Source organism: Hippoglossus stenolepis, chromosome 14 (assembly GCF_022539355.2).
Source record: "Hippoglossus stenolepis isolate QCI-W04-F060 chromosome 14, HSTE1.2, whole genome shotgun sequence".
Lineage (NCBI taxonomy): Eukaryota > Metazoa > Chordata > Actinopteri > Pleuronectiformes > Pleuronectidae > Hippoglossus > Hippoglossus stenolepis.
The window spans coordinates 7,438,562-7,456,208 of NC_061496.1; the positions used below are offsets into that span (position 1 = coordinate 7,438,562).

Below are 17,647 nucleotides of genomic sequence, written 5' to 3' on the forward strand. Positions count from 1 at the left end.
ATGAATCTGTCATGTTGTCCAGGTTTTGACTGTCAGGTGTAGTTAACAACTGAAGTAACACTTTTAAAATCATTAAGTGAAACATATCTGTTTGATTACTAGTTTTGTGTGCAACCACATAAAACCCCAAAACTGTATAAGTAAAATTAACACAGAAGTCTCACAGTATCTCAGTATATGCTCATGAAGCATCAGATTGATGTATTGATAAGATCCAGTAAAGCATTATTATTGTATTGATCATTTTTGTTTCTTTATTCTATTTTTCCTGCCATAAGGTTTTGGTCACTGAGAGACTTGCTGAACTGGAAACCATCACAACATTTAGACACACGCCAAGGAAACACAAAAACAACATAAGAATTATAAATTATAAAAATTATATTTTTTAGCATTAATTTATTTTATTTTATTTCTTTTTTTTCATCTGATATGTTCATTTGTCTAATTCATCACTCTCAGTTTCACGATTAACAGCGGAGCATCTCTGTTTTATCATAAGACGACATTTCTTCTAATAGTTACATTTCCAGGAATGGACGATATTTTTATTATTTGATCCATTGAACTGACAAGTTCTTAAGAACTGTTTATATTTCCTCTTCTCTCTAAGGGAAGAAAGGCGAAGAGTGTGAACTGTTTGGAAGAAACGGTGAGTAACAGTAATCATGTCCGATTCCCCATAACTTCCCTTTGATAGTCATCATGAAACTGTAGATAAAAACCATCTCACGGTCGACAGAAGGCGTTTCTAAAAACTGGCAAGACAAGACGAGTTAAGCTTCCTTGTCATTTACTTGGACGTGATTCAGAAAGATGACACAGACATTTAAAGACACACATGAGAGGAGGATCCCAGCGAGCAGACGTGAGTCAGTGCTGTGCTCCTACTCGGCCGCTCGCCCCACTGCCTCACAATGCACACAGAGATGAGAAACGGAAGAGGGAGATGTGTAGGCCAAAGGGCTTTATGCATCCTGCTCAACAATGGCAGTTGCATTCCTCCTTAATGACCTCCTGAGGGGTCGCCATAGAAGGAGAAGGTATAGAAACTGCTCCTCCTCGCACTGTGCTGATATTAGCTTCATGGTTGTGAATGGGAGTGTGTGAGGAGACGAAAACAGCGGGAATATTTAGCAAGTGCTGAAATGTGAATGGAGTCAGTTCATTTATTTCTAGTTTTACTGTAAATGTCGATCAGTCGAGCCTGTTTCTGTTTTTATGACTAAATATCAAGGTCGAGGGTTTTGACATCTTAAAGTAAAATGTGTAACTTTGGCTGCGACGCGTCTCTCAATCAAAACTATTTTTAAAAAAGACCTAGTTTTATAATGGTTTGAAGCAGTGGGGGATTATGGGAGTTGTTGTTTTCCAATTTTATCCAAATAGAATCTACCTGACACGACTCAGGCACAAATCATGGTCACACAATATTTTGGATAGTGTGAGTGCACAAGCCAACAAAATATAAAACATAGGTCTAATTGCTTTTAGACAATTGTTACATATAATATATCTGAGTATCACTTTAAACGTTCAGTGTGTAGAATGTAGTGACATCTAGTGGTGAAGTTGCATGTTGCAGCTGAACACCCCTCACCTCACCCTCCCCTTCAAAACATGAAAGAGAACCTGTGGAAACCCTCAGTTGTCATAAAAACGCAAAAGGTGTTTAGTTTGTCCAGTCTGGGCTCCTGTAAAAAACATGGCAGCCTCGGTAGAGAGCTGCTCCTGATGTAAATATAAAGTATTTAAATATAAAGGGCTCATTCTAGGGTAAAGAAAACAACAAATTGTACAATTTAGGTGAAACACACTAGTTAAAACATCACTACCGTTTTTTTATATTCAATTTCTGCCAATAAATCTGTTTCACCTACACTGAACCTTTAAAATCATGTCTCTGTTATAACTATAACTAATTTACAATAATTGAAATAAATCTTTTTAATAATAATAATAATATGAAGTCAGAAATCTTGTTTTACACATCCACAGATACATGAAGATAAGGCTGATGCAACTGTTCAATGCCTGTAAAGGATAGAGGTGAACAAGAGCAGTAGAAAACAGCTCCATTAATAATAATCGACTTGATTGTGTTTATAAGGTTTGGTCCTTGCTGCGTTTTATTTGTTCGCCTCAAGTTAATCAGATGAGTCATGGTCAGGATATCACAAACCAAAACATGAGAAGTAATCCAGAACTAATACAGCACCTGTCTGAACAATAGGGATTAAAGTCACTGTAAAACCTGTTGGTGCAACCAAACCACAGCCGCCCAGTGAAACTATTCAAACCTTGGGCAGGGCATGTTATCACTTCACAGCCCAATGGACAAACATCACCAACCTCAAGCAGCAGGTCCAGGTTTACTGTCTCTCCTTCACTATTCCTGTTCAACATGACAATTTCTACTTATTCTTAAACAATTATTCTGTATTTGTATCGCTAGTTGCGTTTTCTTATTGTCCTCCCGATCAGATAGATAGATAGAGAGATGTAGAGATGTAGAGATGTAGAGATATAGAGATAGATAGATAGATAGATAGATAGATAGATAGATAGATAGATAGATAGATAGATATAGAGATATAGAGATATAGAGATAGATAGATAGATAGATAGATAGATTTCACTGCAGTGAGATGACCGTCAAGCCACCAGGACTAAAGCTGTCAGTGTAAAGAAGTATGTGCTAATGGAGATGTTGACAATACAAATATTTTAAGTACAAGGTGATTGACAGACACAATTAACGGAGGCAGAGTATTGAAGCCAAATATAAATACAGATTTTAAGTTAAATAACTGCAGCTGTACAAAGTTGTGCATTAGACTAACCTGTAAAAATGATGGTAAAAGAAAACAGTTCTTACAAATATAAAATCACTACAGCTCCCAGGTTTGATGGCTAAAACCAAAAGCAAAATGTGGCAGGACCCTTCTCTGAACACCAGAGGGCCCCATTTCATTCCCCACGGAAATGTAACTTGTTTTTCAGGCTTGTGTCCAGGAGATGGCGCTGTGCGACTGGTTCACATTGCCTGGAGCCAGAGCAGACATGGCGTGAAGCTCACATGCACAGGATGTGGCAGGCAGGACGTGCCACCAGATGAGCCGTGCCCTATGGAAAACTCTCCGAGCGGCCGTTACCCAGGATGTGAACCTAATTCCCTCTCGTGTTATTTCACGCCGAATCAAATTACAGAGATAAGAGTCGCTGGAAAGCTGCTGCACAGGTATTGTGACAATACACATGCATGTAAATCAGACTGAAATCCAATACACCCGTGCAATCACAACATTAATCTCTATACCCTGTAATCTTGGTTGACGCATTCTAACTTGATTTGCTCCAGTTGGCACCTTTTATTCAGGTGGAAACTGTTTTCCAGTCACGTCTGACAAGTCCTATCGTTTATTGTTAAACAGTTTTGGGGAGACGATGCGTCGCTGCGATTTCGGAACGAACATGGCAGGAAAGCTAAGACACGCACAGTAATACTTTGGAGCATTTTGACGTGTAGCTTCAACAGGGTTCCACAAAGACACTGAGAACCATAATTAAACATCCATCAGGCCTCCGTGTGACGGCTTAAGAGCAGCCTGTCAGACTGTCGCTGGCGGACCGCTCTTTTGGCTCGTCTCCGCGATTCGAATCAATGCTGCACTCCAGATAAGGAAACTGGAGGGGATGAAAAGCGTGTCTGTGCCGAAAAAAAACAAAGACCGCAAATAGATTATCAGACGGATTTGACAGAACCTGACAGGCACATCACCTTCGACACGAGAGTCGTCTGGTATACACACAATCACACTGGATCAGGATCAAACAGCCGGCCTCATCCTGAGAGCTATTTAGGTATGAGCTCTAAAAAGAGAATGAGAGTATCAGAGCGACAGACTGAGAGAAAGAAGTTCATCAAAGTAGTGGCAGACGAACAGAGGGAAAGATATGAAACACATAATAGATCCAAATCCTCTTAGGGAGGGGCTTCGAGTTTTTAACACCTGAATGTTAAACTTTCAGACATCTAATCATAATTATTGTACATTTCTTTATGATTTGGGACAGATTCAATTGTTTTTAAATTTCATCTAATTCCTGGAAATCATCTTCTGGGCCCTGTGACCTTTGACCTTCAGGACTCCTAAGAGTCTGTGTTGTCACAAACTCCGCGAATAATTTTTTTTTGCATTGATAACACGTGATCGCCTCACTAAACATGCTACATCGAGCTAGAACGGCACTCAGTAGAGCGCATACCTCCGCCGAGGCTCAACAGTAAATCAAGCTGCACCAAATTTCAAACTCACATAGTTCCCATCAGTTCCCTAAATGTCCCTGACCCGTAACAAATCCTTCCACCAAGTTGTGTAGGAAATCCATCAGTTGTTTTTGTGTAATCTTGGTTAAAAACAAACACAGTAACTAACAAACCAACGGCCGTGGGTTAAAATAAAGAAAGAATAAAGAATAAAAATAGGAACTACGTTACAGACGATGCCTGATGGAGTCAAGTGCTGCGATATAAGTTGCAACGGAGGATGAAAAAAATGAATTAAACCCGGCCTGATCTTCAGTGTGACTCTGATTACTCTCATGTGACGTCTGTGTGATCTTGACAACTCATCTCTGATCCTCACACAAGCTGAGAATGACCCAGAGAACTTAAAGCCCGGGGCTCTGGTCAGGCTGCGGAGCTGACGAGGATCTTGCCAAAAAAATGTTGTCATGCATTTACTTTGTTGTTAAAAATGGACGTGGGCATAAAGAAACATGTCAGGAAGTAATCAGTGATCGCACTGTGCACCACACAATAAAAAACCCGTGTAAAATAAGACTTTAGACGGATTTGAGCGACAGTAGAACATCTGACCATCTAACGGCGTTTGGCTGCTCACCAGAACTTTTGTTCGGTTGGACGTCTGCTGTGGCCGCCGGTCAGCTGACAGAGCGAGTGGATTCCTCTCTCATAAATATTCCATCTGACAGTTTAACATTTTTCCCTGTTCTTTTAACTCTTCGTCCGTGACAGATGTTTGTTTTAGTTTTTTTCTCTCCTCCGGTTCATTCCAGCAGTAAAGACGTCAGAAGACAGGAAGAACTGGTTTTCACTCGTCATGGGTTCGTTTTTTCCCTCTTTGGCAGCGGAACATGTCACACGAGCCTTCAGAGACAGATTCAACTCTGATTAACCCTGAAAGACTCTACAAACTTTAAAAACCCTCACTAGCCTATAGGAACATGAAGACTGCAAATAACCCACAATGCAACACTCAGGCGTCTCCATTCTATTGCAATTAAAATATAAGACAGAGCAGGAGACAACTCTCAGTATTATCTGTAGATTTGGTTCAGGCCCTGCACCAAGAGGCTTCGGCTCTGCACCTGTCTTGTCATTCTTAAAACCAGACTGAGAATAATCTGAAAAGAACAATGTCACTAATCATTGAAATGCGAAAAAAACTCATGTCCTTAACTAGAACAGCACTCAGTAGAGCGCAAACGTCCACGAAGGCCCCACGGCTTAAATTCAATCGAGCTGCACCACCTCGCAGACAATCATAAATATCAGTCCTCTAAATGTGCCTGGTTGTTTTTTAATCAAGACTCATGTATTTTTCCCTGGGACATTAATTCAAATGTCAAAAAAATCTCGCAATGTTAAAGAAAGTGAAAAAATAATTCCTGTCTCTGGATGAGTTCTTTCTTGATCCATCCATATCCCCTTCTTCCACCGAGCTTCATGAAAACCTGCTCAGTGGATGTGAATGTGATGGTTGTGACTCTCTGTGCGTTGGCCCTGCAATAAACTGGTGACATAACAAGGGAGCACTCCACCTCTCGGCCAATGTAAGCTCCAACTCCCCCATGTATATTACAGCAATATAAAAAATGGATGGATGGATGGATGGATGGATGGACGGATGGACGGATGGACGGATGGATGCATATTTTCCCCTCATACTACTTACTTACTTATATTTACAGTATCGTTACACTTCATCCTACAGTGTTTGGATTTGTCCGTGTTCACGTGCTATGGAAGGAAGCATCAGATATGAGAAGAACGATGCAGAAACGGCGAGGAGAGCGATAATCAGGCTGCCACATCAGATTTTCAGATAAACGGTGAATTTTGGGATCAACGGGTGTCTGTCCTTCTGCCAGAGCATTCTCCCCCCCCACCCCCTCTCCCTCTGTATAAATCTAATTCCCCTCTCAGAAAAAACAGGGCACTGCAGTCAGTCCCCCTGTGATTAACCTAATCCCCTATGCGCGGCGCAGCTCTCTTTTCAGAGCCAACACCAAAACCGTATTTGACGTCAGCACCGCTCATGCTGTGATAACCTGCGGCCGTGCTTCGAAAAAATGTGGGAGTTTTTTCGCCGAGCAGAACGAACCAATACATCTACAACCACGAGACGCTGGTGAAGGAGCTACAGCGCTAAACATGCTGCAGCTTCACTGTGAGAACATTGAAAAGAGCAAATGAAACGCAATCCCAGAAGATTTCAAACATGTCCACTTAGACTGTGAGAGAAGGGAAAGTGCCTCAGTCACTCATTTTGTTGATTATGTGTTAAGATTACTACAAAACATCAAGTCATGTTTAGTGTCTGGCAAGTTAAGGTTTTGTTCATTTTTGAGAAAGACGGGTGAAATTAACTCTATTCTCTATTCACACTGCAGGTGAATAGAGTCAAATTTAACAAATAGACATCATCAAGAAACTTCCTCAGCCAAATATTTACTCTAAGAAAAAACATTTATTCCAATTGTATTCTTCCTAATAGAACTTAGGAAGTCTTTTTAAATTACGCACTCATTTGCTAAATGTTCCGAACAGAAATCGAACCGTGGATAACGTCAGCTTGTTGCATTGACATATTAGAGCCAAGGGATGAAACAGAGGGGATTTTGCATCAGCTCTTTTTTTTTTTATCTCTCCATATCAGAAAATACTATCAACTAAACTGTCAACATAAAAAAAGAAGAGATGGAAGAGAGAGAATAGAAAAAGAGGATGAATCTGCGTTCTCATGTTCTCTTGCTGCTCCACTGGTCTCGTCTTCCCCATATGTCTTGAATAATGAGGCTTGAGGAGAGCGCGGCTTCATGTGTTTACTGGCTAATAGCTGCTCGCGGTCTAGCTCCTGGTTTGGAACAGTGGCACGTGCTTATTAGTTCAGCCCACCAACTTGTTTAGTGTCAAATTGACGCCACGAACGCATTTGCACTTGTGTTCAATGTGGTCACGACGCATCCCGGACCACCTCTGCAGATCACGTCACAATCACACCTTGATGCATCTAGAACACATGTTAACGCCAGGCGTACATGGGGTGTCTGTGTGCCGTGTCACGTTTGTAACAAGATGGAGGATTGGTGTTATAAGAAGGAGGATCGGTGACATCAAGTTGAAACGCCAACAGGAGCCGATACTTTTCCTTTCTACTTCCAAACATATCACCTTTTTATCCGGTGCTTCTCCACCTGTCGGGCCACATGATGTGCAGTAGGAGTGAAATCTGCAAAGTGGTGAATCAAAACAATGATTCACTTCGGGTTCAGAGGTCAAGGGGAATGAATGAGGGAACGTTCACAAAATTAGCTCTGAAAACACTTAATTTGTTCAGAACATGTAGAAGAGGTTCTGTTTTTGAACAAAAGTACATTTTAGTGACTTGCTGCTAAAATACTGCTAATCCTGCTTTGCAATTATCATGAAATAGCATCTGCAGGATGAGCCTTTACAGAATTACACAAAATTAGATTGGATGCCGCTGAAATCCCCTGGGAGGAAATGTTTCTCTTGTCAATGAAACCCTGTGATATCACATTTCAGAAGCTGAGAGGCAGAAACCCACTTACAGCAGAGGTTACTTCTCACATGTGTTATTCATGTCCCTGTTGAGCAGTGTAAGGAAAAAAGTATGGACAGAAATTGGTGATTAAGTAAAGATGCACATTAGTGAGTGTTTCCAGCTGCGATGGACACAGAGTCCACCGCTGAGCTACAGCTCCAAAAGGTCGGAGCCTCATGAGAGCGACACGCTGCTTCCCCACTGCAAGTACAATCATATGCAAAACACACAAACACACGTGAGCACAGGCTTAAGAGTCGAAATAACCGCCCCTGTCTCCTATTGATACACATCAGTGTTCACCTTTTCACAGCAACACAATGCTGCCCTGATTATGATCTCCGTCAGGGATTAGGAAATGTTATTAATAATGGATCTGGTATAAACTGCAGAAATGTTGATGCTCATCGTATCAGTTAACTGACAAGGTTTTAAAATTCCAGGCACTTAAGGTGAAGGTTAGTACCAAACACTGTGTATCCAGAAATGAAGCCGACACAGGCTCTCAACCAATCGTGACGTTTCACTACGTTTTTATAGCATCAATTAAGTAACTAAAACCAAACTTATTGGAGAAATTAACACTTGGACACATAAGTTTGATAAGAACTACCTCAAATTACAGAAACCATCTTTGAGAAAAATCTATTTGATTTGTACTTTGGGTTTTTAGTTTGGTCCATGTCCCATACACTAACCTGGAGGAGGCGGGATTTACAATTTATAATTGAGATACTTTGGCTTCACCTTGGGGGGGGCTGACATGTCATGTCCATCTTTATGTAAAGTTTATGGTTAGTGAATGAATGACCACAGAGAGTCGGGTGTTAGGGAGTCGGGACGCAAACCTCTTTTTGAGGTATATTCATATTTAACATAATCCAGGCAGAGCGATTATCACAATCAAATAATTAGTTCCTAATTCCTGGGGTTGTCGCAATTGTAGACTCAAACTGACCCACATCCACCCTCACCCACCACACACACACACACATACACACAAAAGGGTGTGAAGGGCAACAGTTTTTCTTCACATACCAAACCCAGGAGTGGCGGCGATAGCAGAAAGGGCTGATGGGAACTTCCAGACGAGATGACTTCGCCGCCATCATCTTGATCGCCCTTGGGCTCAAAACTCTATTTGTTGGTCTATCGTTCTCTGAAAGCCTCAGGTCAGTAACATACTTGATGTGATTCATCGACGAGGAAAGTGTCCGACTGGTATTACCACACCGATCTTCTTAAGAGGTCGCCCGAACCCAGATGTAGCATCCTGGAATCCACCGTCACTGGACAGTCTCAGAGATTCACCGGGTTTTATCTCCGCATCCGTCACTTGGAAAGCATCCAGAGTCTCAGTAAAGCAGAAGGTTGCAGCAGGTCACACCGGCCACAACAACAAAATCACCCTCCATCAAAACAATCCTCATGCAGGAAGGCGCTGATTATTTGCGGAGCTGCCAAATCCTCTCCAAGTCCTCCAGTCAGGCTTATTGAAAAACCAAGATCAGGCAAAATGATTAAATCAGATAAAAATAAGTAATAAAATGTGTTCCCTGTATGAAAACACTGTAAGCCTCCGACACAGTGTTGATCACAGCATCTGTTCCGCCTCAGTTTTCCTTTCACATCTCTGCTCGTTCCTGTTCCGCTGAAATTGATGCTGTTCCTCTGTCTAGTCTCTGCCTCAGTTCAGGTCTGCTGGACCACGCACAGGTCACATTTCATGGATGATCTCTGATTCCCAAGCCCCCAGCAACCAAAGTATATATATACCCAGGGGCCACCATAACAACCACGGCTAGACAATCAAGCATTCTCTGCAACAAGGAGGACTTTCAGTTAGCACATTAATCCAGATGTTCTTGGATTAAATTGATTTGGGTTGCAAATAAAGACTTTAGACGTTTTGGTCATTTTAGTCTCGACTAATTCCAAGACACAAGAAATTTTAGTCAAAGCCAAAAATTTTGATTTTTGTCAAACTTCAGCAAACTGCTTTCCAATTAGATTAGAAAAAACATTGGCAAACCCAGTGCGATTGAATTACTGGAATGAAAGTCAATCACAGAGTAAATAACAAAAACAATCAGAGAGTACGTTGAACTAAAGCCCGGTCATGAATCCTATTTTTATAATGTCTTTGTCAGGTCTGTGCCAAGAGGTTGTTGATTTCATTCTATAGTTTTGTAGGTTTTTGGTGGTAAGTGTTGAACTAGATTGTGTTACACAATAAGCAGTAGGCAGATAGTCGAGCTGAGACAATTAACATATATGTTAAAGTTAATAACGGTGTAAAGCATCGTGATGTGTCGAGCTGCTGTCAGACATTTCTTACCCGTTTCTGCAAATGAGCAAGAAGACATCATCAATTTTTTAAGGGGCTGCAACTGTATAGGCCTTCGACTACAGCAACCATCTCACCTGAGCCTGCTGTGAAACCAACAACCCATCATCAGCTACACAGATATTTAAAATATGAGCTAATCATAATCACCAAGCAAAGAATTCAACTCCGTAAAGAATCATTTTCGTGTTGTTCTCCCTCCTCGTTTTACCAAGCCCCTCCTTTGCAGCACTCTCTGTGTCGCAGCAGCCACGTTTGTGTCGCCGTCCGTTCTGATTGTGCCAACATGAGGTCAAAAGCCAGCGGAATAGGAAATCAGTTTTTTTGCACTGGGGCCCACTTTGCTGCTCCGTTCAATGTGCCTCCGTGAAACAGCAGGTGAAACTGCCTAGCAACAAGTGGCCTGGAAAGCACTTGACTCGTGGCTCTGTGTGGTCAGCCATTGTTTGCTCTGAGAGCCAGCGGTTCCTCGCTACTCTCACTGTGCGGCCGGGCTTCAGGAAATGATTCTCCGAGATCATTTCTATGGAAAAGCTTTTTGTCAGACTGATGCAGCAGACAGGAGAACGGTTAATGGACAAACTGGTTGGAAATAATAGAGTTGAACATAGGTGCAGTCTCTCATTAACCTCCCGTTTCCCTCTGTATATCAGACCAGTCAGAGATCACTTAGTGTAACTGTCAGTCAAGTGTTTGGAGAATGAACCATGTTGCCTCCTTCATACAATTGTATTCATTTTATTTATGTATTTATCCTTTATTTAGGGATCCCCTGAGATACAATACCTCAATCTATGAGTCTATTGTAAGTTGTTGCTGCCGTTGTTGTGAAAGAGCTGATGTGTCACATGTCCAAATCGCACTATATTTGACACTGCTCCTCCTTAGGCCATAAACAACACACGTGCCAAGTGTGAAGCTGATAATCGGAACAGTTCTCGAGATATAAGAGCCACATACAGACAAACAGATATGAGATAAGTAGATATATACACTTTGCACCTATAAGATGAGTATGCATTGAAAGAACTTGTGCATTTAATATTGCAGAATTGTTAAAACATAATAAAGGTTGAAGGAAGGTCCACAATGCAATTCTTTTTTGAAAAATGTAGAATGTTCAACTTTTCAAAATTGACAAATGTTGTTAAGTTGTGTATTTACATTATTCCAAATGTTTTTAATAAATTGCCTTGAGAACTTTCTTATTCTAACTAAGGTCGCCAACTCATACGTTGCCTGTCGATAGTGTCTCCTCCCTTTTGTGCATGTGTCAGCCATGTGGAGTAAATACTAGATTTACATTAATCATGTGGCCAGAAATACAAGTTGAATGTGCTGATAATGCTATAACAACCTGATTATTATTATTATTTATGTTACTCTCTGTGTAATATTCAGCTTATTATTTCAATTAACCCTAATGCAAATTTTAAGTAAATATGTTGAATGGATTTAAGTGTTTTTGCAGCAACATTATCACAGATTTCCTGTTTTATGAAGTATTTTTGGTTTTCTTATGCAGTAAATAGTGGACATTAACGATTGATTTGTAATCCAAAGGTCAGACCTCTCGTCTTATATTACAAACAGCCATTAGACTTCACCAAATTCCTAATGAATTACTGTATTTCTGTGTCTGTAGCCGAGAGCTGTTCCTGCTTGTTGGCGAAAACACTCACAGATGGAGTGTGATTCAAAGTTCAGCTAACTCATATGCACACATGTCGTCACGCAGACATACAGTCACGGAGCCAGGCGACGACTCATCTCCAGACAGAGACGGCCAATAGAAGAGGAGCATTACTCAGACTGAGTAATCTACAGCCGTACAGTAAGAACACACGTTTACTGAAATCGTCCCTCAGCTGGGGGACATTCTTCAAACACACTGACATGAGGGAGATGGGGGAAAAACAGGAGAAGAAAAAGAAAAACACTTAGGTGAGACATCTCCATGGCAACCGGATCCGTGAGCCCGACTCCACCAATGAGCTGTGACCTTAGAGTGAGCCCAAGGATTCACAATACACCTGAGGTGATGACTTGACAGCATGTAACCCACATGTCTGATTTGAGGCTGTATGACAGCTTTAGTCTTTATAGCTACAGCTGACTAAAAACAAAAACTAGATACCTGCCTGTATTTTATTAAATTGTATTTATTCTATGTGCAGATCTATTACTGGTTATTTACACACCTGGACCTGAAATTGGTGTCAAAAAACTTTACTGTGCAATTCATTTACTAGATGAATAAATATATATTGTGCAAAACTATTTATGGCTGGAGTAAATAAAATGCAGTGCACTGGGTGAAATGGTTGTTGATGAGTGTTGTGGGATCAGATCCCCACAACCTGGATGGTAAACAAAGCATATAAGTGGACAAAGTATGATCAATATTCCTCTGCTTTTAGTCTGGCTCTGTCCAACCTGAGAACAGTCCCTTAATATTTTTATTTTCATTTTAATCTACTGTGTATTAGTTAAAATTGATGCAATAGAGAAATCCCCTGCATCATACAACCTCACTTTTTTCTTTAAACAGAAACAATACCAGAAAATTAAATATTTATTGGCATAAACTGTTTCAGGAAGAGGCCTAAAAAGACCACGAGGTACTAATTCAGAGGAAAACAGTTGTGTAAAATATCTTCCACTGGAAATCAACACACACAACACGACAAGCTAACAAACAAATGTCTTCACGGTGTCTCAGTGTCAACATTTCCTTAAATTACAGGCCTGTAAAACTAAACGTGCACAGATTTCTTCCAGGCAGCTTGTTTATCACTATCCTCTATTTAGTACATCAGTAAATATCTGTTAACCAGAAAACGTTACAGCATTTGAAAGAGACAGAACATTCATCAGAACATAGAAGCCACAGAGTCTGAGTCAGATTTAATCATTATTGCAGAATTTAGGCCAGAAATGACTCATAATTTGTTTCACATGTTTTTCTATCATTAAATATGAGAAGATCCTTTTTAAAATAACAAATTAAACTGCAGAGTAAATCAAGTGAAATACTAACACTACGTATTAATGTTGAAATCAACTGCTTTCCTTTTCAAGCTTTTATTTATGACGTGAGACTCCCATTCGTATTAATGCTGTCAGGTCAAATACTGAAAGGAAAAATAATTAAAAAAGGATGCAGTTCAATTCGTTACCGCCACCACCACCACCACCCTCACCACTACCACAGTGGCTGCCAGTGCACGTCACAGCTCGCCACCACCCCGGCATCGACCTGTGGGCTCTATGTCTTCATGGTTCCCCACAGGAGGCTGCAGCGATCTCACGCTGCTGTCACTCTACTGTCGCTGCAACTTACGTCTGGCGTGGAACGACACAAGACCTTTACCTCAACACCAAACAACATCTATACCGTCATGTGTGTGCGTGTGTGTGTAGGTCTTTACACATGTTATAAGTGTATGCGTTCAAGTGCCCGTCCATCTGTGCATGTGCGTGTTCTCACAAAGCGCGTGCATGCAGTGCATCAGCGTGTGACTGCGTGACGCACATGGTTACTAGCAAACATTGCTGTCTGGTTGCCATGGCCGACGGTTTCAACAAAGCTGAGCTTCAGACGGCTTCCTGAACCTCCCTCCCATCGCTGTCTCCGTCTTCAAGTCATTCTTTTTTCCTCACCCCCGCTTTCTCCGTCTGTTCAGCTGTTTTATTTGGCTGATCTCGCTTCTTCCTTTGTTCCATTTTCAATTTGCCTTCCTTTGTCAGCTTTCCTTGTTGCCCGTCTGCAATTATCTTGTTTTTCCCTCCTGTTTTAAAGCCTCTATACTTTCACAAGCTATCATGCTTATCTCATTTTACTTCATTACCTCTCGTATCAGCGTGAGCTCTTTGTGCCGCTCTACTCCTTACCTGGGTCTATATTTGTATCTGAAATGAACAGCACATCATGTGATGGCTTCCAACCGCGCCACTTATCCTATTTTTATCTCGTCTGAGTTTGTATCCCGCAAATAACAACAAGTAAATGGGCCACTTGGGATTTTGTTTCTTCTTCCCTGAGTTCTTCAGAAGACGGAGGAGGAAAAAAAGAACACTTAATCACATTCTCGGTCATTTTCACATCATCCACTGGTCTCACCTGCTTCTCTCCCTCCGCCGTGCCTCTCTGCACATCCACTCTTCTATCCTTCAATCTTAACACACTCACGTTTACATGTACGGGAAAACTAGATTGTAAAAAAACAAGTCATTTGTCGCAAAAGTATAAGGGAACACCTGCACTCACTGCACTGGTCCAACAGCTCAGAGACGTTTGAGCTTATTTTATTGGTTAAGAGGAAATAAAAATAGCACAAACCTTTCACCCCTTCTGCCTTTTCAGGAGTCTGATAATAAATTAATAACATCTCTTGGCTCTTATCCACCTCCAATGTGTTGCCTTGTTGCTGAGGGTTTGGACAACCTCAGCATTTCCACTAGAGAAATGGGTAAGGTCTCATTTGAACCTGACTTCTCCTAAACCAGTGGAGACAGCAACAGTGGGACTCTCTCTTCTGTTGCCTGACGGACTCCAAGGTCAGCAGTTTCCCCAGTCCTTCTCCCAGATGTCTCCTTTCACACTCAGACTATTGCTTCTAAAGATACAGAAGGTCAAGGTGCCGACGGGTAGCGCTCCAGTATTGTGTGTGTGTGTGTATATATATATATATTCTACTAACTGCTGACTCGACCAGAAGCATACATTAACCTATATGACTCGAGGCCACAGGATACAATTAGAAGCTGAGGCCAAGAGCCAAGCCTGGAGGTCCCAGGTTATCCTGTGTCACGGACCTGTGACGTCACTGGTGGCACTCATGTAAAGGGACCTGTGTGTGTGTGTTTGTACTTAAGTACTTCCTGTGGGCTCTTCTTTCCTCATGACCATTGAGTGGCTTGGTCCCACAGGGCTTTCCACACATGAAGGTAGAGTCACATTCTCATCCCCTCTACGCACACACACACACACACAGACTCACAAAGCGAATTGTCTGCAACCCGAGTCTTGTAATCAGATTTCAACCTCTCTCCTACACTCACACACATACACAGAGGGGCCTCTATCTCACAACAGGGCTGAAAAGCATTGACGGAGAGACATATCATTTATATGACACCGGCACCGCATGGGAGCCAACTCGAAGGAAACCTACGTCATACTGGTTTCCAAATGACAAAGAGCGGGCCAGTCCTTCAGCAGCATCAGCACACGGGAGAACAGGCCGCTTTTCTCTTCTTTCACCCGTCCTCTCCTCTGCTCACCCTCCACCTCTCCATTTCTCACACTCGTCCGTCCCCTCTCATCCACCCTTCTCATGGCTTTGCTCCGTCACTCAGTCATCCCCCCTGTCCTCTCAGCTTACCCTCCAGGATTTCTCCCGCTGTATAATTCAATAGGGAAGAGTGCTCGCTGTTTGTGGAACTTGTCAACGACTGCTCTGTACAGGAAGACAAAGCCAATTTCCCACTAAAGGCCGAAAGTTTGCAGCGATGGACGCACTGGGGATTTCTAGCCAGTACTGCTATAGAGAAACCTGCAACAATTGATCGAGCAGGGTCATTTTACTGTGCCGTTCTGATAAGCCAAGTTCGGACTACGTGACGTTAAAGTCGTCAGATCGCTGTGCAGTTCACACTTTCCCGACTTGCTGTCTTGCGATCGCGAGCCTTCCGGTCGTTGTGAGGTCAACCACATGACTGAGTGGCGAGAGGTGATCACACGATCTTTCACCACGAGAAAACCTCGAGGAGTACGCCTGGTAGCCCCCGTCCTGCACTCTGATTGGCTGTCGTTGACACTGATTCGTCTAAACATTTATCCTGCTAGAAAACTATTTGGAGGAGGCAATGTGTCAGTGAATTGCATGGTTGAACAGTTACCACGTATTGGCAAATGCTAGTCAAATGCTAGTCAAATGCTAATTTGGCCCTGATTTGGGGCTTTAGTTGCAATGTTGTCAGGGAGTGGAAAATCAGTGCAAAGACGGTGGAGTGTGAACAAGCATAACTGGCGTCGCTCCTGAACCATTTGCTCTGATCATGGTTTGCTCAAACTGTGGCAAAACACAACCAACCGGTCAGTCATCCTGAAGACCAGGGGAGGCTGGGAAAGAAGTTGAGCCCCAAGAGCGCGGAGGTAGCGCAGCTTTATGTCGGCATTAGAGGCTTGTTTCAATCCTCTGCTGCTGCCTGTAAGTCTGTATACTTTGTGTAGCATCCACACAGATCTCTGACAACCAAAGCCTGCGTCAACATCTTAAGCCCGACATGGCAGGGAATCAGAGGCCTGATGGATGCAGGGGGGGGGGGAAACAGAAAGAGGGGATGAGAGGGATACAGAGAGAGATAAAAAGAATGGAAATGAGAGACAAGAGAGATTGGATGCAAGGAATTGAAATTAGACAGTGAGCAGATAAAAAATGAAGCAAGGGGAGCTACAGACAAGCCGAGAGAGTAAAACAAACCTACAACAGACTTGAAGGCATGTGTGAGATAAAAAAAAAAAAAATACAGAAAGACCATAAGGCGTCTTCCTGAAGCTCATCCAGCTGAGTCACTCGCACTGCAGAGCGACCGCAGAGCTGAGCCCCCTCTGGTCTGCCCCGCATTCATTTCACAGCACCGGCTTTGATAAATTATCGAGCGAGCACAGTCACAGCACTACAGCAGCAGCTGTGAGGCTGCCACTGACACCGCTGCCTAACAAGCCAAAATTGATACAGTCGCAGGCACATGCTAATGCGACACACTGCATCAGCATGTCGCAGAGCCGAGCCGAGTCGGACTTCTGAGATCCCACTCCGACTTTGAAGGGATTTATTCCAGTAATGTTTCTTTATATTGTCAATTACAAAACATTACCAGTGATACTCACTGTCTCCTGCACGAAGAAACCTCTTACAGCTTTTAGCAGCATCTGAAATGCATGCATATCTATTGATCCGTGCTAAAACTGTTTTTCAAACATGGCCTCTGTGGGTGCGTTGCCTCTGAATCTATTTCAAAGCACCTGGACGAGGGAGATGAAGAGATCCCTTTTACTTATCATCTAATTATATCACACAATTTCCACATGCAAAGCTTTGGAGGCACGGCAAACACAATTTCTCTCTTCATTTGATGATGACAAGGGCCGAAAATGATTTGTCCGACAACCACACAAAGTGAAGGTACAGTGCCTACAGCAGCACTTAGTTTAGCACAAAAACAGCCGCATTACGAGGCTGAATTTATGCACTGGTCCCTTAAAAAAATCGATAGTGCAGACGGTGTAATCCTTGGACCCGTTTTGTGCCATGATGCAGCAGAATCCATCAAACACAAAGCGATATAAATGGCGGTGACTGTGCAAGTGCTCCAGAGCCTCTGAGCTTTAATGAGCCACAGAGATAAAGAAGCGCTA

The 17,647-nt window shown here is 42.3% G+C and overlaps 1 protein-coding gene across 2 annotated transcripts in view; it reads right to left on the minus strand.

Annotated features, from left to right (window-relative positions):
• The window catches only part of pde4ba (phosphodiesterase 4B, cAMP-specific a), a 149,715-nt gene that overhangs the window by 68,292 nt on the left and 63,776 nt on the right, over nt 1–17,647 (minus strand). The gene's annotated exons all lie outside the window — the stretch shown is intronic.